Source organism: Carassius auratus, unplaced genomic scaffold, assembly GCF_003368295.1.
Source record: "Carassius auratus strain Wakin unplaced genomic scaffold, ASM336829v1 scaf_tig00032032, whole genome shotgun sequence".
Lineage (NCBI taxonomy): Eukaryota > Metazoa > Chordata > Actinopteri > Cypriniformes > Cyprinidae > Carassius > Carassius auratus.
In genome coordinates, this window is record NW_020525969.1 from 69,064 (window position 1) to 96,214 (window position 27,151).

The window sequence follows — 27,151 nt, forward strand, 5'->3', positions numbered from 1 at the left end:
ATATATATATATATATATATATTAATAACATGGTCAGCAAGCAAATATGTTCATAAAAATAATGATTTTAATTATTAAATACATTTTTTTCTCACATCTATCTATCTATCATCTATATCTAATATTTTATTTTTAATATTAGCTGCTAACAAAGTAAAAAAAGCAAAAGATAACAACAGCAAAAATAAAGTAGTTCTTGTTTAGTAGAATATTTTATACAGTTTAATTATATTATAATTTGAATAAGCTTACCAGTTACAAACATAAGATTTTCTTTTGTTCTGTATTATTTTAATAATAATTTAAATTAAACTAGAAATAATGTGCAATATTTTACACACACACACACACACACACACACACACACACACACACATATATATATTTCTAATATATTTTCTAGTATTTTTCAGTGTGTTATGACAGCCATGGTAAATCTTCAGTTACACCACTATTTGCAGTCGCATTGGTAAAATACCAACCCTTATCAAGCGGATTTGTGGTTTAAACGGATCTAGTTAAGAGTTTACAGCAGAAGCTCTCCAGCAGATCTCATAAATGATTAACTACAGTACAAAACAAATGCAGTGTCAGTGTGCAGTGATGGTTTCAGATATTAATACTACGTTCATATATATATATATATATATATATATATATATATATATATATATATATATATATATATATATATATATATCACAGCACTAAAGAATTACTATATACACTTCAGGACAAAATTATGATTTCTGAAGGATCATGTGATACTGAAGACTGGAGTAATGATGCTCGAAATGTACCTTTGTCATGACATTAAAATATATTTAAACAGAAAACTAAGTTTACACAATGTTACTGTTTTAACTGAGCATTAGAGACTTGAAAATATGAAATATTCCACACTTAGGACTGGTAGTCTACATGTGCAATAATGTTTGCATGGTAATGTCATAGTGTTTGTTAAGGACAAAGACTTTTAAAACAATAAAAAGGGATGGACTGTAGTTTGAAACACAGTAGAGTGGATCAGGTCAATCCTAAATATCAAATTGCATTTCTCAGTCATTCGTTTGACCAATAGGACATCTGAGTTTGTCTTTTACCACCTTTGGCCAAGAACAGGTGACTGAAAAAATATAAAATACATTGTCATGTGGAGGGTGAAAGGTCAAAGCAGTGTCTAATCTAAAATGACCTTTCGCTCACATTTGAAGTGTGTTAAAGTTCAACATTCAAAGATTCCCTAAAGTAACCATAATGTGCAGTAAACCAGTCCAACTGAATTCACTCTCTCCTGAAATCATCAACACAATCTCTAACCATTTCTTCAAGATAAAAAAGACCACTAACAGACTTCATAGTATTAATATCTCCTTTTTTAATGAAAACATACAGCAAAGTGGTTCATTTGCTCAATGTGTGAAGTGCTACAACAATGTCTCTTACAGCTCTTACACACGACAACCGTTCCTGATTCCTTCCACATCAAGAAATGCCAACAGTGCTGAAGTAAACAAGTGCACAGGCAACTTCTCATTGATTAGATGCGTAACGGTTGCACAAGGCTTCCTGGTTTTCCAAAACACCACACCAGGTAAAGTGCACCAAAAAACAATTTGCACACATCCAGACCACCCAAACATGCTGCAATGAGCACGGAAGGTCACTTAGTAGCTTAAAGACAGGCTTAGCTGATGAGAAAAAGGCAATATTAGATCATTATCGGGTATCTAATGCTCAGTTCAGCTCGGCCTATACAGACAAATTTCATTTATTAAACAAATCAGTGCACTGACACAAGACGTATTTCCTTGGTATACGCTCTCACGCGTGATTAACGGATGTCCTATAAATTGGACTGCTTAAATTACAAAATTATATACAATCACTGAGGACAAAAGTAGTGTTAATAAATCTCTAAACACAGTTTCATCCAAAAAAAAGGTTATGGCTATTAAAATCAAACTCCTAGATTAGGTTGGCAGGTGACTCCTTAAAGGGAAAGGCCACCCAAAAACGTCAACAGCTACCTTATTTTGGTTTCAAGAGAAGAAAGAGTAAATTATGACAGAACTGTAATTTCTGGGTGTACTGTCCCTTTAAGAAGTGAACAGTTAGGGCCCCTCACTAGGGCCAATGATAGTATAGAGCTGTTGTTTTTCCTCTAAGAGCCGAACTCCACAGTTTCAGGGGTGATGAGTTTGAATTCATAGTTTCCTCTGCCGTCCATATGGAGGTAGTACTGGAGAGAAGAAAGGACACTTTGTGATTAAGTATACGGTTCATGTCGGTAGATATTGATGACGGGAAGCAGCAATGATCTCACCTCATGATGCTTCCACAAGGACTTTCTGTGAGAGACTGTGAACAGGGTGATGCCAACCTGAGGAACAAGAAGAATAAACCACACATGAAGGGGAATTCCAGCAAAATACACTGCAATGTGAAGGGAAAGTCTCTTTAGGATAGAGAAATGCGCACCTTTCTGCAGTGACTGTAGATGTAGTCCTCCACATCTACGCTCACAGCACTGGTGCACTCGTCCAGGATGGCAAACTGAGGCTTGTGGTAGAACAGCCTGGCCATCTACAGAAAAAAACAACAACACATCTCTGAATTCTCATTTATAAGCATACAAATCTAATTTGCATAATATTGAAAATAACATGCAGCTTGCAGTTTAGTGGAAATCCATGTGGGATTTGAGTGATTTTTTTCCCCTATAATATCTGAATTGGTCTGTGCTTGATGTTTAATATACACTACAATTCAAGATTCAGTTTTAGAATTGTATTAAATCTATTATTCATTCAGCAACAATTCTTAAAATTGTATAAATAGTGAGTATAATGTTGAAATTGTATAAATAGTGAGTATAATGTTGATTTCCGTATCAAATAAATGCTTTTCTTTTTATTTTTAATGTGTATTTTTTTTTACAAAGAATCCTGATATTATGAAGCGACATTTTTAATACAAGAATAATAATAATGATAAATGTTTCTTTAGCAGCAAATTAGCATATTAGAATGATTCATGCGACGCTGAAGACTGGAGTAATGATGCTGGAATATAATTCCTGCACTTTAACATCTATTAAAATAGCACAGGTGTGATTTTAAATACTTAATATTTTAAAATATTACTGTTTTGATCAAACAAATGCAGCCGTTGTGAGAAGAAGAGACTTTAAAGTTTAAACATTCTTACTGACCATTAACTATTTAATGGTAGTGTACATGGATTGAGGACCGATATTTTGGACCAATCAGATTTCAGTGAGGCCAGGGATACGCATTGGAAACCGAGTGACCTTATAAAATGCAGTGTCACTCACTGAGGTTGGCAAGGACAAAATAAAATGGATGATATTAGGGTTTTATGAAACAATACTTGTTTTTTTTATCAAGTTAGGAAGAGTTAATGTCATTTCAGCATTACTGGAATTATTGTAGATCCAAAGAACTCTTTATACATGATAGAAAAACTCTGACCCCTCCCACTTGACTGTTTTAATGTCTTATAAAAACTATAAAACTACTGAAAACAAATGACAAATTAAATTGTGAAAGATCTGTGTTTTAACACAAATTGTGGTGAAGTGGTTCAAAAACAGGATGTTAACGAGACAACAATGTAGCCCTTATCAGTGCCAGTGACTTCTGCTTGTCCCATGAGAACTGCCCCTCCATTTACTGGAAGTCATTTTGCATTACTGTACAAGTATGGGACTTTGTTTGCAGTTGTTAAAAATGTCTGTTTACCGCCATTCTCTGCTTCTCTCCTCCACTGAGCACATCCATCCAGTCCTGAACAATGTCCCATGACCCCTCTCTCTCCAAAATGTGTCCTAACTGGACATTATCCAGGTATTCCTTCAGCACCTGCACAAAAAGAAAAATTGATTGATTGATTACTATGAAATAAATATAGGTAGATCTACACATGTTAAAGGCTTTTTAGAACATTTCAGATTTAAAAAACTAGTTTATAGTACCTGGTCAGAAATGCCTTTCTTCCTTTGGTCCTCATGGGTGTCTGGGTAGATCACCTGATCCCTCAATGAGCCGATGGTCATGTAAGGCCTCTGAAAACAGACAAAAAAGGCAGTTATTCAGCTGTTGTGGACTATTCAGATGGGTAAAGTGGGTTAATCTGGTTAAAGTTTCACCTGAGGGACGTAGAAGAGCTTCCCCCTCTCTGGTTTCGTCAAACTCCCACCAAAAAGAGGCCACAACTAGAGAGAGACCGAAGACCCACGATCGGATTTAGCAGATAAAATGGAAGAATTTTCACAAAGAACTAAGAATGAGAGCAGAATTTCAGTCTGAGTAGCTCAGATGTGCTCACCTCTCCAAGAACCCGGAAAAGTGAACTCTTTCCGCATCCGTTGGGACCACACACCAAAACATTGGCTCCGGATTTCACCTTTGAAGAGCAATACACAGATAAGATGAGCGCACACACATTAACATTATTCTAACAGAAATGGAAGCCCATTTCCATCCCTGACTAAAAAGTAAACAAGGTTATTGTGAAATAAAGTCTAATTATAAAACGCAATAAAGTTGCAATTTCAATATCTAAAGTCATAATCATTAAAAATACTATGCAAGCCTTTTCCGGCACGGATAAAAAAAAAAAAAAACTTTTCTCTCACCATTTTTTTATTATTCCATGCAATTGCGTATTTTATTCCATGTATTTTAATATCTTGCGAACAACTTTTTTCTTCGCAATTTGGACTGACAATTATGACTTAACACGCAACTGAAAAAAGTCAAATCTGTGAGTTAAAAAGTCACAATTTCCTTCTATGGGCTTCCATAAAATAGTCACAATTGCGAAAAAATAATTTGATACAATTGTGAGAAAAAGTTGCAAAAGAGAAATATTAAAAGAAAAAAAATTACAATATGAGAAATAAAGTTGCAATAATGAAAAACAAGGTCACAATTGCAGGATATAAAGCTGCAATTTTGAAAAAGTTGAAAACGTGGGATATAAAAATTGTTAATGTGAGATATTTAATATATTTAATAAGAGAAATTGCAATAATGAAAAACAAATTAAACAAAGAATAAAAGAAACAAAGTCACACTTATCAGAAAAAGACGTGAGAAATTAAATCACACTTTGACAAACAAAGTTCCAAGAGGGAAAAATAAAAGTCACAACTGCGTGAAAAGTCGCAATTCTGAGAAACAGTTGATATGTAAAATGAGCGGGAAAAAAAAACAAAACTGAAAAGGCACAAGACATAAGGGCCAAAATTTTAAGACATTAAGAATTTCTATTACATTTATTATCAGTGGACTGACAATCGATTTATGGAAATAATGTGAAACACACCTCAAAACACAGATCTCTGATCAGAATGTCTCCATTAGGTGTAGCCAGGGGCGTGTGATCGAACCTGAGGAGAAATTAAACTTAGCATATTTATGTCTCCTAACAGTGAAGTAGGGCTGCACGATAAATTGCATGCAATATTTAATGCGCATCTGGTCAGTAAAGCTTTAAATCTCTATCATGTCCGTGCATATGAGCAGCATTTACTACACAGAGTTGTTATACACTGACAAGCTGCGCAAAAAATGCACATGATATGATTATGGTTTTGCAAAGCTTGTCAGTGAATAACAGCTATGTGTAGTAAATGCTGCTCCATGTGAAAGCACACACATGATAGAGATTTAAAGCTGATTACAGAACCAGCTTTACTGACAAGATGCACATTAAATATTGCATGCGATTTATCGTGCAGCCCTACAGTGAAGCACTCAATCTGAGATAAAGGACTGAAGGAAACTGCTCTTACTTGATGATATTGTCTACATTGATGATTCTTCCACTTCCAGGTATCAGTGTGAGCTTTTCTGAACCATCTGTTCATAAAAATCTATTAAAACCAATTACATAGCTCTTTGAAGTTTGTTTCGGACTTCAAGAATCTCTGAAGCTCACCCTTCTCTGACTGAGACACCATGGTGCGTTCGTATTTCCCAGAATTCAGCTCTTTCAGGACCTTCATGAGCTCAGTGATGCGAGTGGTGAAGCTAAAGGGAAAAAACAAGTCATTTTATAGCATAGTTCTAATTAAATGGTAAGTAACCATGGTGTGATGTGATAAGGATGTGTGAACTTTTACCCTGACAGTCGTGTCATTTCTCTGCCTGCAAGCACGATTCTGCCCAACGCCTGTGACATACGCAGCAGCATACGGCCGCTCTGGTAGTAGTCCTGCAGAAGAACATGTCAAGACTTAAATGCTTTGTAAAAACAATTGAGGGCCACTAGCTAGGAATAATCGTATTATCATTCGGGAGTGAAGTTTTACCTCCAGCAGTTCAGCGTGTGAGCTGGTCAGATGTCGAGGATGAGATAAATCAAGGAAAGGACGACTGACAACTAAATACCCAACAACGGTAGCGAAATCTAAAGCAAGACAGAACAATTTAGTCATCTTTTACTGCCCATGATCATGCATTTTAGGGAAGATAATGAAACGTCCTCTTACACTTGGCAATAACGCTATCCACCATTCCCATGGTGAAACGGAAGAAGATGAATTTGTGCAGATGATCGACCTGCAAACAAACTCGGAAATCAAGATGCAAACCTATAAGGTTATAGATTACTGGCCGATATTAGAGCATTGGATATTTAATTGTATATGCACATGTATTTTTATTTTTAATTCCTTTTAATTTCATCTACTTTTAATAAGTTTTTAGATTAGCCACAAAATTAATTTAAAAAACACACTAATAATTGAATAACACTGTTAAATATAATTAAAGTAAACATTAATTTGTCATAATGTACATTATAATGTTGTAATGCCTAAATTTACTTGCAATTCCAAAATGAATAGTTTTAGTCCAGTTTTATTATTATTTAGGTTATATAGTATACGTTTTAATATCGGCCATTTATCAGCGAAATAATTATTGGCTTATCGGTAATTTTTCAGTAAATACTGATGCAACCCTTTTGATAATAAACACTCACAGATTTGTGCAGTCACATACTCACCAGTTTCCTGAAGGTTGAATGAATTGTCTGTTTCTCCCTTACGTTTCCATTGTAGAACGCGATCTCTTCACTGGGAAGGAAATAATGACATTCGAGTATGCATCAAAATTTGAGAAAAACTAAATTATAGTACCAAAACAGATACAAGTAAGACAAGTCACCTGTTTGTGATGAGACGAGAGTTGACGTATCGGTATTCTCCTTCGTACTTCTGTTCGCTCACTGTCATCTTACCGATAGGTCTACGTAGACGGGTCAGGAAGAGGCCGGAGATCACCAGGTAGGCCATCATAGTTGCAGGACCCTGTGTAAAGAATGCAAAAGATCCTCAAAATAATGTCCAATGGCATTGATTCACAGTAGATTTTCACAATGTCTTACACTCTCACCTGGGCACCAATTGCTGTTGTCAATTTGAAAATGTATAAACCGATATCCAACAGGGGCTGGATGGGGAAAAGCAAGAAGAACTTAGGAAATGCCGGGAAATATACAAAGGAAGTAAAATGGGTATTTTGGACGAAGGCGTGTCGTACCTTGCTGAGGTTGGAGTAAAGATCCACCACACTGTTACAGAACTTTTCCACATCCTGTGTCAGCAGCTGATCTGCATTAGCAATGCGGTTATCCAGGTTTCCCATTTTGTAGTATGTATATCCCCTGTGAACCCAAAGATAGTGACATTAGTAACTAGACTCATAACAAATTAACTTTTTACTCACTCAGAAATAAAAAATAAAAAATATCACCTCAGTTGAACAATCTGGTTCATACCATATCGGTTATCGGCCGATAATAGTTTTTTTTATCATTATTTTATTTATTTATTTATTTATTTATATATATATATATATATATATATATATATATATATTCTTTAAAATTACCTTTGTACATAGTGCTCAGCAGCTAAAATTTTTATTATAGTATAACTTGCTGTTCTAAATGTAGTTATACCTAAAGCCTTTTTTTTTTACACAAAATTATTTTTAATATAAATATCAGCCATTAATCAGAGTTTTAATGTCAATGCATCCATTTTAACAATTTGTATTTAAGCACATTATAACAAACCAGTCTGGTGTGAGCAAATATAACTGTAATGCATTTTACTGTTTTTTGTGAAGAATATTTAAGTTGGAATAATGTGATGGCAGTGATGGGCCTTACTTAAGGTACTCATCGTAGAGATGCTTGGTAAGTCTCACGCGAAAGCACAGCTTTAGTTCATACAGGCCCAACTTCAGGAAGTTGTTCACCAGGGCGATCTAAAAAATTGAGATGCAGCCATTTACAAATCTATATGTTTTCATAACAACAACTTCACATTTTTTCATGCTGCTCTCTTAGCCTCAGAGATGTTTCTATGTAAACAGGAAGCATATATTTAGTTTGGTTATTTGCTTAAGGTGGTTATATGGAAGCAGTTTTAATTTGATAGTTTTGACATTTAACAATTTCAGAACTCCTCTGACTATTAACATCTACTTCCATGTTCCAACTTTGATAAAAGGAGAGACTTACAACTGGCATGGCTGTGATAAAGTTGATTAAGTACTTCTTGAAACCTTTAGTTGACCGACCAATGATTGCACTGCAAACCACAACATGCACACAAACACATGCAAACATGGTCAGAGTTAATACAGAAGTGAATAAACACTCATCCCGCTGGCCTGTCCTTCATGTGAAAAATTAATACAAATGATTTGTGAGGAAGCACACATTAACTAAACACAAACGTGCATTTAAACCGCAGCCTAGAGGAGATCTGAGAGGTGAGCATGTGAGGAAACACAATGGACTGGTTCAGTGATGTAAAACACATGACATATATGTAGCAATACATTAGTTTTCACAGCACATGAAGATACAGTAAATTACCCCAGGAATGACAGTCAGGTAGGAATAAAAGTGCCTCTTGAATACTTTGATATCTCTGTTAATGATTCCACTGTTAACATGTCAAAAATAGAATCAAATCACATTCAATCAATATTTAACTGGGTGCTTGGTGTCTTTGCAGAGTGTAATAGTTTGAGATGTAGATCCATACGGTACCTTTCAATCAAAGTGCCGTTCTGAATCATCCAGACGTCGCAATAGGTCCGAGTCACAAGCATTACTGCAATCAGGAGCAGGTACCATGTCTGTGACATACAAAAAAAAATCTAAATAAATAATGTGAAAAACAATAATGAGCTGAAACGCTTTTATTTAGCAGATAAACATCATCCTATAAGTTTGGAGTCAATAAGTTTTTATGTTTTAGAACGTGGTTTCTAATGCTCACAAAGGCGGCATTTATTTGATCAAAAATGTAGTATGAACATATAAATATATTGTGAAATATTACAATCTAAAACAGCTGTTTTAATTTTGAATATGTTTTAATAAAAAAAAATATTTAATTAAATTTATTGTAAAAAAAAATTTAATTTAAAAATGTTTAATTAAATTTATTGTAATTTTTTTTTAATTTAATTTATTTATTTTTTTCTCTGATGGCAAAACATCATTACTCCAGTCTCCACTGTCACAGAAATCATACCAATATGCTGACTTGCTGCTAAACAAATATTATTATCAATGTTGAAAACAGTTGTGCTGCTTAATATTTTTGTGGACGTTTCTTTGATAAATAGAAAGTTTAAATGCATTGTTGAATTAAAAATGCACAAGAAAATGTGCTATAAATGGCAACACCATGTACAAAATCATGTTCTTGATTATGACAAAGTAAAGGTGATTGGCTGTTGAAAAAAGGTAAACCTTCAATTTATGCCTCACCTAAACTTGCTGGTTCAGCAAGAACATTAATGAAGCCAATTCTCACCTCTTTGCAGAAGAATCTCGGCACCATAACCCTGATGATCCGTGAGATCCGGATGAAAAAAGAGCTTGTCCACAGCAGCTTTCTCTTTCTTGACAACTTTCTGCAGGTTGTAAGACACAAGAAGTGTTGAAAGTCAAAGGAAACTCATGAAATATAGTCACAGTCAGATCTTTAACTAAATCGTCAAGAATGCAAATTATGTATTACTTTATTAAATTGACATTACATGAAAGCAACTCACACCGCATTCTCTGTGTATACAGTTTTTAATCAGTTCATGCCGAGATCATTTCTCTTACCTCATTGTTCAGATCATTTGAAGAACCCTTCTTCCTGTTGAGGATGATGAAATAAATCTATATTAATACTAACTATTGCAGTAACGTTACATCCAATAACATTCAGTGAAGTATTGCATAATAATTGCCATTGCCATAGTTCAAGGTGCAAATTTGATTCATTCAAATTGATGATTCATTCTTGTCTATCATTCTTGAGTAAAACATTTTTGAATGCATACTGTGGCCACATTTATTCAACTAACACTGTCCTTCTATGAAAGAGTCCACTGTTGGGACTGCAACAAGCATAGTAATATTCAAGAAGCCTCATGTGGGTTTCTAGGACTCCATTTCATTATATAGGATTCGTCTCAAAACCTAGTGAGGTACCTACCTACTGTACACTAAACTCTACACGCTCATTAGGTTTTGACACATGGCCACAATGTTGGCCAGGACTCATTTTGCTGTAGTTGAACCGGGGTCACTCTGACACTTAACTTTATGTGTGATCCGATTTCATGCATTAGTACTTTATGTGTGTTTTCACATACCTGTTCAGTCCAGCGGATCTTCGCCTCTGCTTTAGGAAGTACAAAACGAGTAGGATACCGCCAGCTACAGCGGAGTTCTTCGCTGTCAAGTACTTACTGACGGCCGCCATGTTTCCTACTGAGACGACCGGAGAACAGTGGAGAGAGAGAGAGAGAGAGAGAGAGAGAGAGAGAGAGAGAGAGAGAGAAAAAAAAGAGAGAGACAGAGAGAGAGAATTCCGTCCCTCTGGCTGCCGTACTCATGACCTCATCATCACACCATTATCGTGGACCTGCTCAGTTTATTAACCCCTTAGGGATCAACCATACAAATACACAGTTTGAATACAATACACGGGAGAAAAATTCAGTCATATCAACCGTGCTAAAGTAAAACAATTAACAATTTCATTATACAAAAATGAAAGATTCTTATGCATTTTACAAGACTGCCTCACAAACATAATGTAACATAACGTAACATAACTTTCCCCATAGTTCCCCCTAGAGTTTGAATTATGAAGGTGAATTTTTTTTATACATCTATACAGCAATGCTATATATATATATATATATATATATATATATGTGTGTGTGTGTGTGTGTGTGTGTGTGTGTGTGTGTGTGTGTGTGTGTATATATATATATATATATATATATATATATATATATATATATATATATATATATATATATATATATATACATATGTGTGTGTGTGTGTGTGTGTTTGTCAAGTCTACTTTATGGTAAATCCTTCCACATGTACAGCAGATACATTAAGAAAGGTGATGTTGCATTAATCTCAGACCCTTGGTGCATACATATAACACAAAAAGTAGAGCATAAAAATACAGATTAAATATAAAATACAGGTGTACAAATAAGAGAATGTAAAAATAAAATGAATAAATAAAATAAAATAAATAATTATAAAATAAATAAATAAATAATAAAGTAAAATAAAGCAGCACAAGGCACAAGGCAGAAAGAGTGCAAACCAGTGAAGTAAACAAACAGTGCAGATAAAATGATTGTAGTGCAAAAGAGCTTATTCCGTCTGATTAAAGTGACAAAAAGCTCAGAGAGCAGTTTTTAATTTAAACTGACTGAAGAGGTAGTTTAATGGGGTAGTGGGATGAGGATTTTCAAAGGCTTTGCGGGTCCTGGAGAGAGGGGAGAGAGACACCAATGATCTTCTCAGCTACTCTCACTATGCGTTGAAGTGACTTGCAGTGGAACACGTTGCAGGCCCCATACCACACAGTGATGCAGCTTGTAAGAATGCTCTCGATGGTCCCTCTGTAGAAGGTGTACATAATGGGGGGAGGGGCTGTAGCTCTCCTTAGTTTGCTCAGGAAGTTAAGACGCTGCTGTGATTTCTTGGCCAGTGCTGCGGTGTTGTCGGTCCAGGAGAGGTCCTCTGTGATGTGCACACCCAGGAACTTGTTGCTGCTCACTCTCTCAACAGTCACATCGTTGATGGTCAGAGGAACATTTGAGTGTGCACAACAATCACCAATTTGCTTCATCTTCTCCACATTCATAGAGAGATTGTTGTCACTACCTCCTGTAGTTTGTCTCGTCTCTGTTGCTAATGAGACACTTTTAAGACAAACTTAATGAAGAGTTTGGAGTTGTGTGATGGTGTGCAGTTGTGGGTCAGCAGAGTGAAGAGGATGGGGCTCAGCACACATCCTTGGGGGGTCCCAGTGTTCAGTGTGATGGTGCTGGATGTGTTACTTCTGTCCCATACTGCGGCTGCCTGAGCTCTTCCAGTCAGAAAGTCCAACAGCCAGTTGCACAGCGAAGTGTTGAGCCCCAGCTGGACCAGTTTGTGAATGAGCTGTTGAGTTATAATTGTGTTGAATGCTGAACTGAAGTGAACATGTGAGTACTGAGTGTAGGGCAGTGGCGATGGTGTCATCGTTCAAGCAGTTGGACCAATATGCAAACTGGAAGGGGTCCAGTGATATGGGAAGGCAGACTTGATATGTTGCTTGACTAGCCGTTCAAAGTTTTTCATGAGAATAGGAGTAAATGCAACAGGACGGTAGTCATTGGAGCAGGATGGAGAGGGCTTCTTCGGGACTGGAATGATGGTGGTAGCTTTGAAGCATGTGGGGACAACAGACTGACTCAGTGAGATGTTGAAAATGTCTGTGAAGACATCAGTGAGTTCTGCTGCACAGTCTCTCAGTACACACCCAGGGATGTTGTCAGGACCCGGAGCTTTGCTTGCTTTATCCTGAGGGATCTTCTCACACTGTCTGGGGTCAGCGTCATCACCTGGTCGCCAGGAGGAGGTAGAGTCTTCTGTGCAGGGGTGCTGTTTTGTTATTATTCCTTTATTTAATTCCTTTTTTAATTTTTTATTAAAGTTCTATTTTTACCCCATAGTAGACTTTTTGTTGGTGTTGTTTTTTTTTTATTATTATTATTATTAACTCTGGCAACCCCTAGGATGATTTGCAGTGGGTACTATTAATTTAAATGCAGAATGTAAATTCACAAAAGTTTAAAAAGTGGGGGAAAAAAACGTGCAGAACCCGCTGCAGCCACAGCTTTGCGTCTTTGAGCAACATTAAAGTGTTTCGTTCCTGAATGAATCAACCGTTTAAATGATTCGGTTCAATCGCAATGACTCAATTATTAACAGTGACTCGTTGCCACCTATTGGCGGTTTTAATTTCACATTTTAGGTACCTTTTCATTTTTTTAATAATTTCAAACATAAGTTTTCAATGTTTTATCTCTAAAATATCAAACATTATTTATCCATTTGTAACTGCAGGTTAAATTATTCCATGTTCCACAGAGCTGCATTAAACAGTGTATAAAAACATCTAAATGTCACTTCAGATGCAGCTCTCTGCATTGCAAAGATAAGTTTTGTTGATACTGATTGCATTTGCTTGGTAACAGCCCAAATACAAGTATTTGACCTAAAAGACACACTTTTAGAAGAAATGGTGTAAAGGTAAAAATTAGGAGTCAGCTGTCAGTACAATTAGAAATAAGACATCATCACAATAACACTCAGCAAAATAGTCTAATTATCATTATCGATAAAATCCCACAATCACAGAGATATCACCTTTTGTCTATATTGCAAACCTTTATTTTTTTTTTTATTATTATTATTTTAATGTGCCACCCCACAATTTAGTGTGGCATCATCTGGCCACCCCTGTTAAAATTTTCTGGGGGCGCCACTGTACCCAGCTAAAGTGTGGATAGATACATAGATACAAGCTGTTATTTTTGTGGTGACCCTAAGGAAACTGATATAGGCCTACATATAGCGATTGTCCACACACACAACTATTTTGAATTTAATTCTCTAATTTTATCAGTCGCAGTGTGCTCTAGGGTTTCTCTCTGCTTTTCAAGGACATACTGTTTGGCTTCTTTAATATACAAAAGGAAAAAAAAAAATTAATTAATATTTTATTATTAGACTAACCTATTATTACTTCTTGCTCAATTTAATATTCACCGCAGTAAATTCACTCATGAAAATCCTTTAGATATTGTTTTTGAAAAAGAAGTTCAACAGTATATCCAAACTGTTTCATCTTCCAAAAATCTTAAGGCTTTTAAAACAGATAATTTATTGATTTTTTATTTATTTACTTTGTTAAAGCTTTTCGTTTTTTATTATTTATTTATTGTTACATACGTCTATAAATGGTGCTTTGCATGTACTGTCACCTGTTTGTACACAATGTTGATAATCTCTGTTTCTTTATTTTTGGTACCTTGGCATTAATAATAAAAAATAAATAAATAAATAAATAAAACCTTCCTTCCGGTTCCTGCAGAGGCGGACGTGACGCACGGTGCTGACAGGGCTCGCTGTGCGTGCGTAGCGTTTGCAGCCTAGCCGACGCAATAGCGCAAGACAGACAACATCATCAGATACGAGCGAAAAACTGGATTATTCGCCCGCTACAAAAACCCCAGCGACCGTAGGTACCCACAGTCACTGTCCGGTTGAGATTAATCGCTTTAGCTGCACATCTGAGGGGGATTTTGTCTGGGAAAAAACAGAGGGATGGATAGATGGATGGAGGAGTGGGACATGTAACCTTAATGGGATAAAGTGGGAATGGGATATAGTGGGATGCGAGATGCTGCTGTTGGCCTGTAACACCGAGCCGCTGCGCTGCATCCTGCGTGCACAATGTCACGTCTATTATTATTATTATTATTATTATGTGTTTGAAGGTCAACGCACGATAGTCGTATGCAGTGATGCAAAAAGCTCTTGTTTTATCCATGCATGTAAAATATTAATTGCCTGACCGATAGAGTCAGTTTACAATCGGGACCTCAGGCTAATTGAAAGCCATAACGTTGATTGTGTTTCAGAGGAGCCCGATCCATTGAATGCAATGTGTTTATGCACGTTTGCTTTGCATCTGATTGTTTTTATCAATTGCATTGAATTATATTTTGATGCATAAACTGCACGTTTTAAATCTCATAAGTCGGATGCACTCAACCATTAGCAGAAATACATTGCATCTAGCATGCGCCTTAAAGGATTCTTATTGGTAAACTCGACAATTTTCTTGATAAATCATTGAGTAACACAAGATTTGCAATTTTGGATGTTGCTGATCTCCTGCAGTGCAGTTAACAACAGCTTTGTGTTCTTGCGCATCAATTGTCAGTGCGCATTGATTGACAGGTGTTGGAAGAGGGTGACTTGAGGACATAGTTAGACTCATAACAAAGTACCTGTTACACATGACGGATAAAACTGCATAGCATTTGACAAATCAGACAAAACTGGTTTTTGCTTATTTAAAAAAAATCCTCTACATCTTTACTTAAGTTGAAACTGTTTAAGAATCTATTATTGGTATATAATAGTAATAATAATAATAAAACAGATGCATTTCCATGTTTTATAGTTTGTTTTTGCACCAAGTACAAACTTGCTGTGTTTAAGGATCTATTATAAATTGTATATGTATACAATGTATATTACATAATATATACATGTATTTTTCCAAAGAAAAGCAATACAACTGTCCAGTAATAGGTCATTGTTTAGTTAAATGTAATGTTGTCTTCTCGATTCTTCAAAGGTGCTGAAAGATAAACATCATGAACCCTGTTTATAGCCCTGCATCATCAGGGGTTCCTTATGCCAACCCTAAAGGAATAGGATATCCAGGTAACCAGAGATGAGCTCTGACTCACTTGCATGCAATCAATAGGAATTGTCTGGAGTCTTCATGCCATACGCAGTTAAGTTCCAGCACAATGTCTTTGCTGTTATTGTTAATTGCTGTGAATTTTTTTCTTTTTTTTTTCTCTTGCACAGCGGGATTTCCTGTGGGTTATGCAGCGGCAGCTCCAGCATACTCCCCCGGCATGTACCCTGGTGCTAATCCAGCCTTTCCCACTGGTAAGGGAAGCCCAGTCTCTCTCTTTTTCCTCTCTTTTTCAGTTTCCAAGAAGTCAAAACAGATATTTTGTTACATGGATCTTCTTAACTAAATAAATCCTGAGGTTTTTGATTTTTAAGTGCAGTTCTCGTATTACAGCTCACATTGTTTTTAATTTTCAGTATTTTCATTCAACATTTTTGTGCCTGAACTCATCAGTATGTTTTAAAGGCACAGTCCACCCAAAAATGGCAATTCTGGCATTATTACTCGCCCTCAAGTTGTACCAAAACTGTATGACTTTTTTTTTTTTTTGCTGCAGAACATAATAGAAGATATTTTGAAGAATTTTGGTAACCAAACATATTCGGTTCCTATTTAATTCAATTGTATTTTTAGTCCATACTGTGGAGGTCAGTCTGATTACCAACATTCTTAAAAATATCCACAGAAGAAAGCATGTCATACAGGTTTTAAACGACATGAAGGTGAGTAAATAATGACCGGATTTCTTGCATATTTCCAGATAAAACTAGATGTTCATGAAAAATATAGGGTTGTACCTGATTTTTTCCTGGCCTTTTTTTCCCACAAGGTCAATTCTGATGTGATGCTCACTTTTTATAAGTATTGCTTTTACTAACAAATTAGATTATTGCTTAATTTTCTTATTTTTCTTTAAATATAATGTCATCTCTACAGGTTATGCTCCTGGGACCCCTTTCAAAATGTCCTGCTCCCCAACAACAGGTGCTGTACCCCCCTATTCCTCATCACCCAACCCCTACCCGGCTGCAGTCTACCCCGTGAGAAGTCCCTACCCCAGCAGAACCCCTATGCACAGGTAAAGCAACATAAAACTGGAGGTTATGAAGCGTAAATAATGTCAACACCTGCATTTTGTTAAAATATTGGATGTTTTTCCCCAAGCAGCAAGGCACTTACTACACACAGCCCCTTTACGCAGCGCCGCCACATGTCATTCATCATACAACGGTGGTCCAGCCCAATGGTATGCCAGCAGCCATGTATGCCCCTCCCATTCCCCCGCCCCGCCCTAACGGTGTCACCATGGGCATGGTAGGAGGCACCACCATGGCGATGTCAGCTGGTGAGTCTCATTCAAATTATCCAAAGAAATTTAAACCGTAAAGAGGAAATAGTAAAAATGCATTTTTTTTTCTCTCCTCAGGGACATTATTAACTCACTCTCCGACCCCAGTCGCGCCACACCCTTCAATGCCCACGTACCGCCCACCTGGCACTCCCACTTACAGTTACGTGCCCCCGCAATGGTGAACACGACACTGTAAGTGCAAATCCTACGTTTGAAAGCTAATAAGGTGCAGTCACATTTACTGTTATGAATTTTCCCAGGCGAAATCTAGTCAGTAGGAGTGTACGAAATATTCCCATTGGAGAATTTCTGGAATTTCATTTGAGGACGAAAGGTTTCCTCACGCAGATTTTGCATTCGGTTTAATTGGTCACGAATATTTGGTAACAGAAAGATGCGTGGTTTGCAAGTGACTTCATACATCGCTACATTATTTTGTTTATATACGTTACTACCCATGCAGATTTTGTTTCAGATTTATGCGGCGTTCCAGGCAACCCATAACCTGTGTTTTTCCAACAGATAATATTGTGTACGAATGCAGTGTTTATGCAAGTGGTACACGGTGAGAAATAGACTTTACGACAATATAACATTGCAATAAAATTAATAATCTAGCTACAATTCCTTGCGCTCAAGCAGTTTGGCGTGACTTGCTTGGAACGATACAAAGTAGTGAGTCGTAGTTTGAAGTCATGACTTGCAAGCTCAAAAACCTGCCTGGAACGCAGCATTAGGCCCTGTCCACAAAAACACAGATATTTTCAAAACCGCTGATTTTTTTTTATATGTTTTGGCCATCCGTCCACAGGCAAATGCAGCACCTGGTTACTGAAACCGAACATTTTTGCCAGGGTGAAGATTTTCAAAAACTCGGGTTGAAGTGTTATCGTGTAGACAGCGAAACCTGGAGATTTTGGCTTGTGAAAGTCAGAGCATGTGCTGTTCTCTCCACCTACTGGAAACTTTTTCAGGCTTATGATTGGCCAACATGGCTTTACAATTGAGATTATATCGCCATCTGTTGGCTTGGCATGCTCCTGACAGTGCTTCATAGCATGCTTTTGCTTTTTTATGTGGACGGATATTTTTTTGAAAAAGAAGGAAAAACTCTTGTTTATAAAAATATCCATGTACGTGTGGACATGGCCTTAGTAGGTCACGCAAATTTGCTGCATTGACTGGCAGAAAGATGTTTGATTCAAAAGTTACTTTATATGTCATTACAATTTTGACAATATAACATTTGCGCCCACAAAAGATTTCGATTAGGGATGATTTTATAAATTTGCTGAAAATGCTTGGTTTAAATGTGACTTCATGCATTATTAAATGTATGTGCGTGGACATATGAATGCTTATATTGTTAGTAGAATCTATTCTATTAATATAGAAAATTGCGGTGGTACATTTACCCATGCAGATTTTTCGTTGGGTTCAGTTGGTCACATAAATTTGCTGCATTGACTGAAAGAAAGATCCTTGGTTTGAAAGCAATTTCATGAAACACTACACTATGTGACTGCACCTTTACTGTCTTTATACTCAAAAAATAATCTGATGTTGTCGGTCCCTGTGTAAAATAATTGTCTTTTTGTTGTCTACAGGTCAAAAGATGGTAGATATGCATTCTCACAGTCCAGTATTTTTACAACTGGAGCTGACAATACAAGTGTTATCAGCCAGTTGCTCTTCCTTCCTAACATAATGTGAATCCGACTCCAGTTGGCAGTCGAAAGGAAAGAGTATCTTCCCAGTCCGGCTCCATTACTACTTCCCATCCTTCACTCATTCTACAACATATCTCACGGCCGAAGACCAGACAAGCTCTTCATGCTCAATTGTGTTGTGTGGACTGTCTTGCAGTTTTTAGCTAACTCTTTAATTGGTGAAACCGGAAGGGAGTTGGAATTAGTTTTATTGGAATACCTATTGAATGCATGTATATATTTAAAATAGGAAAACAGAAACAATAAGAAAACAACAGTGCTAGCTCATTCTACCAGCTATTACAGATGCAAAACCATCAGCAGTTATCTCAAGCAGAAATCCAAAGGGATGGGGAAAAACAACTGTATATTAAATGCATTGTCTTAATTGTTATTTCATACAAAATATTAATAACGTTAGCATTTAAAAAGCGTCATTTTTGTTGTTTTCCTGGTTTTAATTTGGGTATTTGTAGCTTCAGGCATGGTTCGTCTTCTCTGGGTGATGGTGTGTTTGATGCTACCGTGGCCTGATGGGAAGACGGGCCCTTAGGGTTTGTGACTGCGCTTCATATGCCTGTATTTAGTTGATAAGTTTTTATCACTCTACATGCTCTCGCTACAGTTTATTGTTGCACTAATTGCCTGTGTGTACATACATTGATTGATTGAGCTGTATTGGTGCTGAGAGCATGCTAACTCATTTGTGTACCTCTGGTTTGGTTTTCTTAACTTTTAAAAATCTGTTCGAAAGAATTAACATTGAAATTGCGGCGAGCTGTGACATTGTAAATTGTTGATGTGGTTAAAAAAAAGAAAAGAAAAAGGAAACTCAATTGAATTGATTTCATAACACTACTGGTTATATATGAGGAGGATAATTTTAGTTTAATTATTATTGACCCAAACATCACTTGCTACTTCAAAATTACACCGTAACTGACTGAATTCGGTCTTATTACTTTATACATCGCCAATGTCACTTCATTTAAAGAATGTTTTGTAATGTTTAATGTGGTTTTTTGTATTTTCAAGAAAGACCAAAAAATAAATACAATAATAAGGGGTTTTCTGGTTTAATTCCTTATATACTGTACACTGTTTAAGGACACTGTCTTAACTTTAGGTTCCAACAGTCATGGAGAACCAACTCTTTTACTAACAAATCCATCTGAAATTTTAAGAATTTGAAAAATAATCTAGTAATCATAAATGGAGATGCCATGAAACTTGAGATAATTGCTGTAAGTGGCAAGAAATGACAAAAGCCAATTCCACAAAGTCTTTGTTTTTACTAATTTAAAAGTTAGGCTTAATTTTTTAGGCTTAATTGATTTAATTTTCATAGGCACAAGTGGCAGCAACATAAATTCCACCTTAAATCACTGGATGTCGCTAAATTAATAACTTCTTTGACGTCCTAACCATGGATGTTGTTTAAGAAGATAACATATATTAACAGTTAAAATAACAGTTTAAATTCCCAAAATCGCGCGAGTCCGTTTGCATTTAACGCAGCTTAAGCGCTCGCTCGCGCTCATTAGTAAATTGACCGTTACAAATCTAACCGCTTGCCTCATCGTGTACTCGACGACTGTACTCGGTCAAATTACATTTTAAACACCCTTTCTCCTAAAAAAATAAGGTAGGAAACTGGTTAAAACGACAATATTAGTGTCCACATTCAACGAATTCGTTAACTTTGCTGTCCCTTGAGTTCTTTTAAAGCATTAGAATCACATTTCGTGTTTGTTATTGTGAGAGAACTAAGTTAAGTTAATTATATTATTGAAAAACGATATCCCAACACACAATTTGTTTTGAAACTTAGCCACTTTAAACTTTAAAAATATCCAAATTATTTAGATTATTTAAATATTTATCTATGTGTAGCTCAATGATGGAAAGCTTAGTTTAGGCTAAATCTCGTTGCTTGTTTTATAAACGATTATAATAATGCATTATATGCATAGATACAATTCACATTATTATTATTATTAAAAAGAGTGTATGACAGGGATTGTATTACTTTTTATTTATTTATGTTTGGTGTAAAGCAGTATGGATGCAGGTGATGCAAGTCAACCAATGACTCAGTCTGCAGAATATGAACAGGTAAACTTTACTAGCAATTGGCTCACATGCCACTATCTTTACTGATATTTATAAGATGAAATGGGTCAGAAACACACTGCCTCTGGTCACAGGGGTACCCATTAAAACTCAGTTGAAAAGCTTCAGTGATTTGTACAATAATGTGGTGCCTCAGGGTGACAGAGTAAGACCGTGTGGGTTCAGACCATAGACTGTATAGTTCAGACGTGTGTGATCTGGTCACGCATGTAGGTGGCATGTGGAAAAAAGCGTAGGAATGACCTTGTGTGCTTTGTAAAATCGTGTGTGTGTGTGTGATCTAAACCTCACTGTAGGAATTCATCACAAGATCATCAGAAGGTCTTCCTTGTAAATGTAGGCTAACCCTATCTGGTGGGTTCAGAAATCAGGGATATATTGAAGGAAAAGTGATATATTGAAGGAAATGTACTCACCCCCCGGCCATCCAAAGTGTAGATAAGTTTAATCAAAAGAACTGGAGAAATTTAGCATGACATCACTTGCTCACCAATGGATCCTCTGCAGTGAATGGGTGCCAGCATAATGAGAGCCCAAACAGCCGATACAAACAAAATAATCTACAACACAACTCAAGGCAGTGGATTTATTTCTAACAACCACAGCTTTTCACTTCAAAAGATGTTAATGGATGGACTAGAGTTGTCTGGATTTCTTGTGGATTATTGTGATGATTTTATCAGCTGTTTGGATTCTCATTTTGACGGCACCCATTCACTGCAGAGGATCTAGTGGTGAGCAAGTGGTGCTAAATTTCAAACTCATCTAAATCTTGGAATACCTGAGGGTAAATACATTTTCAGCAAACATTTTTTTTTGGTGAGCTATTCTTTTAATAATCAAAAACTGTCTTTTGATTTTTCCTCAGTCACCATTAGTAATTTGCAAAGAGGAGAACACAAAAGTGGTTCTACCCGACTCTTCAACCAGTACACATCTTGGTGACTCTCCAAACGATGAAGATGCAAAACAGAAGTTGGATGTCGAGACATCCGCCAGAAATATTTTCAACAATAACAATGCAGGCCCTTTCAGTGAGATGTTTCATATACATGTTTCACATGTGCTGTGGCCTCAAAAACTATTTAGATGCTTGTGTATTCTCAAGTCATTCTTAATGATGTATCAATGCCATTGCATTCTAAAACAATATATCAAGCCAAATGGCATCCCCACATAAATGATACTAAACTAACATTACTTTTCAGAGCCTTTTTTGACTTTATCTTTGATTTTTTTTTAAGCAGTTTCACTGGTGTTTCACAATAAGGCGTTCAAATACATTTTGTGTAATTTTGAATAATATTTTTGTTGTTTTGTCATTTAAAGCTTAGCAAACCACTTTTTGTGAAATATTTTTTTGCGGCCACTGTAGGTGAAACCAAACTTTATATACATTTTTGTCTCTGACAAATCAAAAGTATGATGTGCACAGACTTGTCCTCATATGACTTTTGTTTTGTTGCTCAAAAGTCTCTGTCAACCACAGCGGCGGTGTCCAGTTTATCCCCTGCCAGCAGAGATATGATACCTTCACCTCCTGGCCTGGGTCTCCCATAATGCAGTATGCTGTCCACTCCAGCAATGGCACTTACATTGTGTCTGAAGATAAGGGCCAAGGTAATGACATCACCATTTGGATTTGAAGTCATTCATTTGGATTATACTCTCGTTTTAAAAAATACCATATAATGTACACCGTAGATGTATTAATAAGCAAATGGGGGATTATTAGAACATGTCTTGGCCACTTTTTGCACCAAAATAAGACATTAGAACCAGTAGGATTATTTTGCATTTGACATCGTCTTCATTATAAGAAATGTTTGTTCATTGAAGTATAGGAATTCTGGTGAGGAAAATGTGCAAAATGCAAAACCTTAATGTTCCTTAAAAAAAAAAAAATTACAGTAAAACTTTTTTCAATATGACTATATTCTAAAATGTAAATAATTCCTATGATGTAAGAATAATTTTCAGCATAATTACTCCAGTCTTCATTGTCACATGGTCCAACAGAAATCATTCTAATATGCTGATTTGCTATTCAATAAACATGTATTCTTATTATTAATGTTGGAAACAATTGCACCACTTAATATTTTTATGGAAAGTGTGATATATTTTTAATTGGTATTAAAAAAACAACAACATTTTGAATGGTTAAAAGTGATCTGTATATGTTCCTGACATTTGTTTATCAATCTGGAAGCTCATTTATTTAGACATTTTAAGACTCCAAAAAACAATATTGCATGCATAATACATCTTCTTTTTGTTGAAATTCAATTGAAAAGAAAATCTAAGGACAGTCCTTTTAAGCATAAAAAACTGCCTTCTCTAGCCTGCTTTGGTCTGGCTCTGTGTCTGATGTGTGAATGACGGCAAAGGGGGGTGGAGAGAGAGGGAGGGGTGGCTCCGCTAGCCACTGCGTTACTGACATCAGGAGGCTAATGATGTCATAGTGATGTCAATGGCCCTGAAAGTGACTGCACAGTTAGCTTGTGGTTTAGGAAGCATTGCATGCTGACAGCAGAGAGAGAAAGAAAGGCTTTCAGCTCACTATACATGGCTGTGACTGGAGATGAGACAGAATCAGGTATGTCCGCTGTTTTCTGTGGCTCTTATGTGGTTTTCAGCATGTTTAACATTGGGAACTTGTCTTAAACATTACATTTTAAATGTCTCAGTTTAGTTGATTGGGTCATTTTAATTTCAACTGACTGTGTTCAGGGAACATGAACGGAGAAACAAAATTTCAAATGCTCAAACAAAAACTTTGAAGTTTTGGTAGAGGCACACAGAGTTTGAAGTGAGAAAACTGTATTGATTTGAATCAAATCTGTTCTCTTGTAATATTGTTGTTATGAATCATCTCTGAAGCATGCAACAGGCTGAAAGAATGAAATGTTCACATTTTTGCTTCCTGTTGAGTTTCCTCTGTAGCTCTCACTCGTTTCTTTCAGCACCTCTGTCGCTCTCTCTCTCTCTCTCTTTGAAACGCGTGAATGCGCTGCCCACTCACAGAGCAGCTGACGTCATGCTGTTTCCTGGAATTGGACACCAGCAGGGAAATGTAAATGCTGAACGGCAAATAAGATGTACATTGACGTCAGTTCAGAGTCATGCTGTGATTACAGGCAGTTCCTTTTGCGAGAGCAAGAGTACCAGATTAATCATCTCTTATATTATGCTACAGTCTCCCCAGAGACAAAGAAAATCAGACACATGTAAAGAAATGTAGCTGTACTTGTTTTTCTCCATTGTTCATGATCTTTTTGAAATGAATTTACTTGCTTCAATGACAAGATATCAAACGTGTTAATAAGGTTTTTATTTTTTTATTTTTTTTTTACTGTGAGCACACAGTTTGTTGCTACTAGAGGAAATTGAATCACTTTGTTTCATAAGAGCATTACACCCTGCACAAATAATGTATGTTTGAGCTCTTTTTGGTAAGCAAACCAGTTTACAACCACACTACGAGTAGATCTGTGTATAATCTAGCAATGTGACAATACTCAGAGGTCACACAATGTGTTTGCTGATCTCCAGTGGGTATTAATTCACCGCCTTTGGTCCTTGCAGACATTTGATTCAGTTTATCTTTAGGCCTGTTTATAAATATGGTTATATTCATGAACTCATGGCATCAGACTTTTTGTCAGTATAATCTTTTTCAGTCTGTTTAATTAATTCTATTTCTATTATATTTATGCATGCATTTGGATAAATTCTTCTTTGAAATTTGAGATAAACATCAATGTAACTTTAGATTAACCACTCTGATTTTATGTTTTCTGACTTTCAACCACAATGACATCTAAATGTCACCACCACTTTGCTTGTGACGTGTGTATTTGTGTTATGTGGTTGATTTGAACAAACTCCATTTCAGAGTGTAATTTTTTTTAAATTAGGTTTGCCAGAAGTGTTAGTATGTCTCAAAAAATAATAAACATAAAATTGCTTTTATATGTTCATATTAGGGCTCAGTCCAAAATACCGTGGGCCTGGAAATTAATCTCAAAATTCCAGGCTGGTACTTCAATACAGAAAAAGAAAATATTATAAGACAAATACTATTTTCAGTAGTTAAATGTCAAAGTCATTAAGTCATTCATCTTTGTGTCATGACATGTTTATTGGAAACTGCCAGGGTTTTCACTCATTCTTGACAATCTGGAACTTTGTACTGCATGTTATGGGAAATAGAAAATGTTCTGAAAATATTTAGTTGTTCTTGTTGTAGTATAATGTTAACTCTTTCTTTTCTTTTACTTTCTTTCTTTCTTTTTATCCTTACTTACTTAATATATTGGCACTATTTGACTATAACTCGCTAAACACCCTTAACATTAAATGCAATATCACACTTCCTCTCACTGATTAAATATTGTACGTTTGGGGCTTACAAAAATGATGACCTGGGATCATTGTGAGAGAGTTTTGTGCTAGTTGGTTAAAATAGTTTTATCCTTTTGTAAAGAAAAGTTACTGTACAATTTATTGAAAATTATAAATATTAAAATATTTTTGTGTTAACAAATCTGAAACTGCTGACCTGGTTGGGCGCGCAGAAAAATCATTTTTATCTGTAATGGAAACACAAAATATGCAGCCAATGTTATGTAAAATTATGTCTTTGAAAATATTTGGAACTGTTCCTCTGTTAACTAATGTGTTGGTGTGTTTTTGCAGCCACCACTGGAGGTATGTCTGGGGTATCAGGTTTCCTCTCCTGCATCTGGTCTTTCCCAGGCAATGGATGGCTCACCCGGCTCTCTGCCAAGCCCTCAGCAGCTGACTGAGGAAGCATCACGTAAGAGGAACTCCGACTGATGAAAAACAGGTAATGTCCAGCTGCCCTTCCCCATCCCAGAATTACCACTGCATTCTGTAGCCTAAAAGCACAAAATCATTATAGCAGCTCATTGCAGTCCATCTTGGTGTGTTGCTTGGTCTTTTCTTCAGTTCTTTCAGCACCTGAGGCATTACATGTTCTTATGCTGCATCGATTCGTCTGCTTTCAACTTCTGATGAGGTCAAAGGCTTGTAATTCTTTGCTTGTAGCCTATCACTGCATCGTGCTTGATGTTGATGTGGAGCATGTGCTAAAAGCTTTCTTTGTTTCATGGTGATGCTTAGAATGGAAAAACCAAGCCTTGTGGAATCATTTGCGTTATACATGCAACTAAAAAACTCATTCACAACTCAAGTTTTCCCGGTTTGGACTTGCTTTTACAAGCTTGCTACGAAGATGCACTGCAGTTCTGACTTGCATGAAGTGAAACACAATGTAAGATTTACAGTATTCACGCTCACAGAGCTTCTCTGTTATTGCTTCCAGGGAAGCCGCCCGGGAATGTCGGCGGAAGAAGAAAGAATATGTCAAATGTCTCGAGAACCGAGTCGCCGTGCTTGAAAAACAAAACAAGACATTGATTGAAGAACTAAAGGCTCTTAAAGACATATACTGTCACAAAACTGAATAACAGCAGTCCTTTGCAAACCAAAACAAGAAAGACTATACCGTTTACAGGGCAAATGCGCTTTTCATGTAATGTCTAGCCTCCGCTCGTTATAATAATCGGATAAGGTGACAGCTGCATGGTTTTGTTGTCCTGTGTGCGAAGATGGTGATGTGTGCATGTGTGTATGCTGGAGGCCCGAGCGCTCCAGAGCCAATGTGGTGTGTTGCCCGTGTTGCTTATGCTTTTTCAGGACGGCGGCCAAAGAGTACAGACGGAGGAAGAAGGACTATGTGCGGAGCTTAGAGATGCGCATCGCCATCATTGAAAACCAGAAGCAGAAAATGACAGAAGAGCTGGACAGTCTAAGGCAAATGTGCACTGGAAAGTCCAATTCAATTTAGTGGCACACTAGACCACTGCTATCTGTTTTGATTCTGTTTTACTGTAAAATATTGTTGTGATGTGTGTGTTTTATATCTTCTGCAGAAATTTTACTGTAGACCAGCACTGCCTATTCTCATAAGACTTTTTTGAAGATTTCATATTGACAATTGGATTATATCTTTCAAATATTACTGTATCTACTTTTAAGAGAAATATTTAATTAATATCAAAGGACAGCGTATAT

The 27,151-nt window shown here is 36.4% G+C and overlaps 3 pseudogenes; 2 read left to right on the top strand and 1 right to left on the bottom strand.

Moving 5' to 3' along the window:
• Nucleotides 1–1,358: 1,358 nt before the first annotated feature.
• LOC113080786 (ATP-binding cassette sub-family D member 3-like) lies at nt 1,359–10,867 on the bottom strand (annotated as a pseudogene).
• Nucleotides 10,868–14,503: 3,636 nt separating this feature from the next.
• LOC113080788 (myelin-associated neurite-outgrowth inhibitor-like) lies at nt 14,504–19,983 on the top strand (annotated as a pseudogene).
• Nucleotides 19,984–23,404: 3,421 nt separating this feature from the next.
• LOC113080790 (cAMP-responsive element modulator-like) lies at nt 23,405–27,091 on the top strand (annotated as a pseudogene).
• The last annotated feature ends 60 nt before the right edge of the window (nt 27,092–27,151 follow it).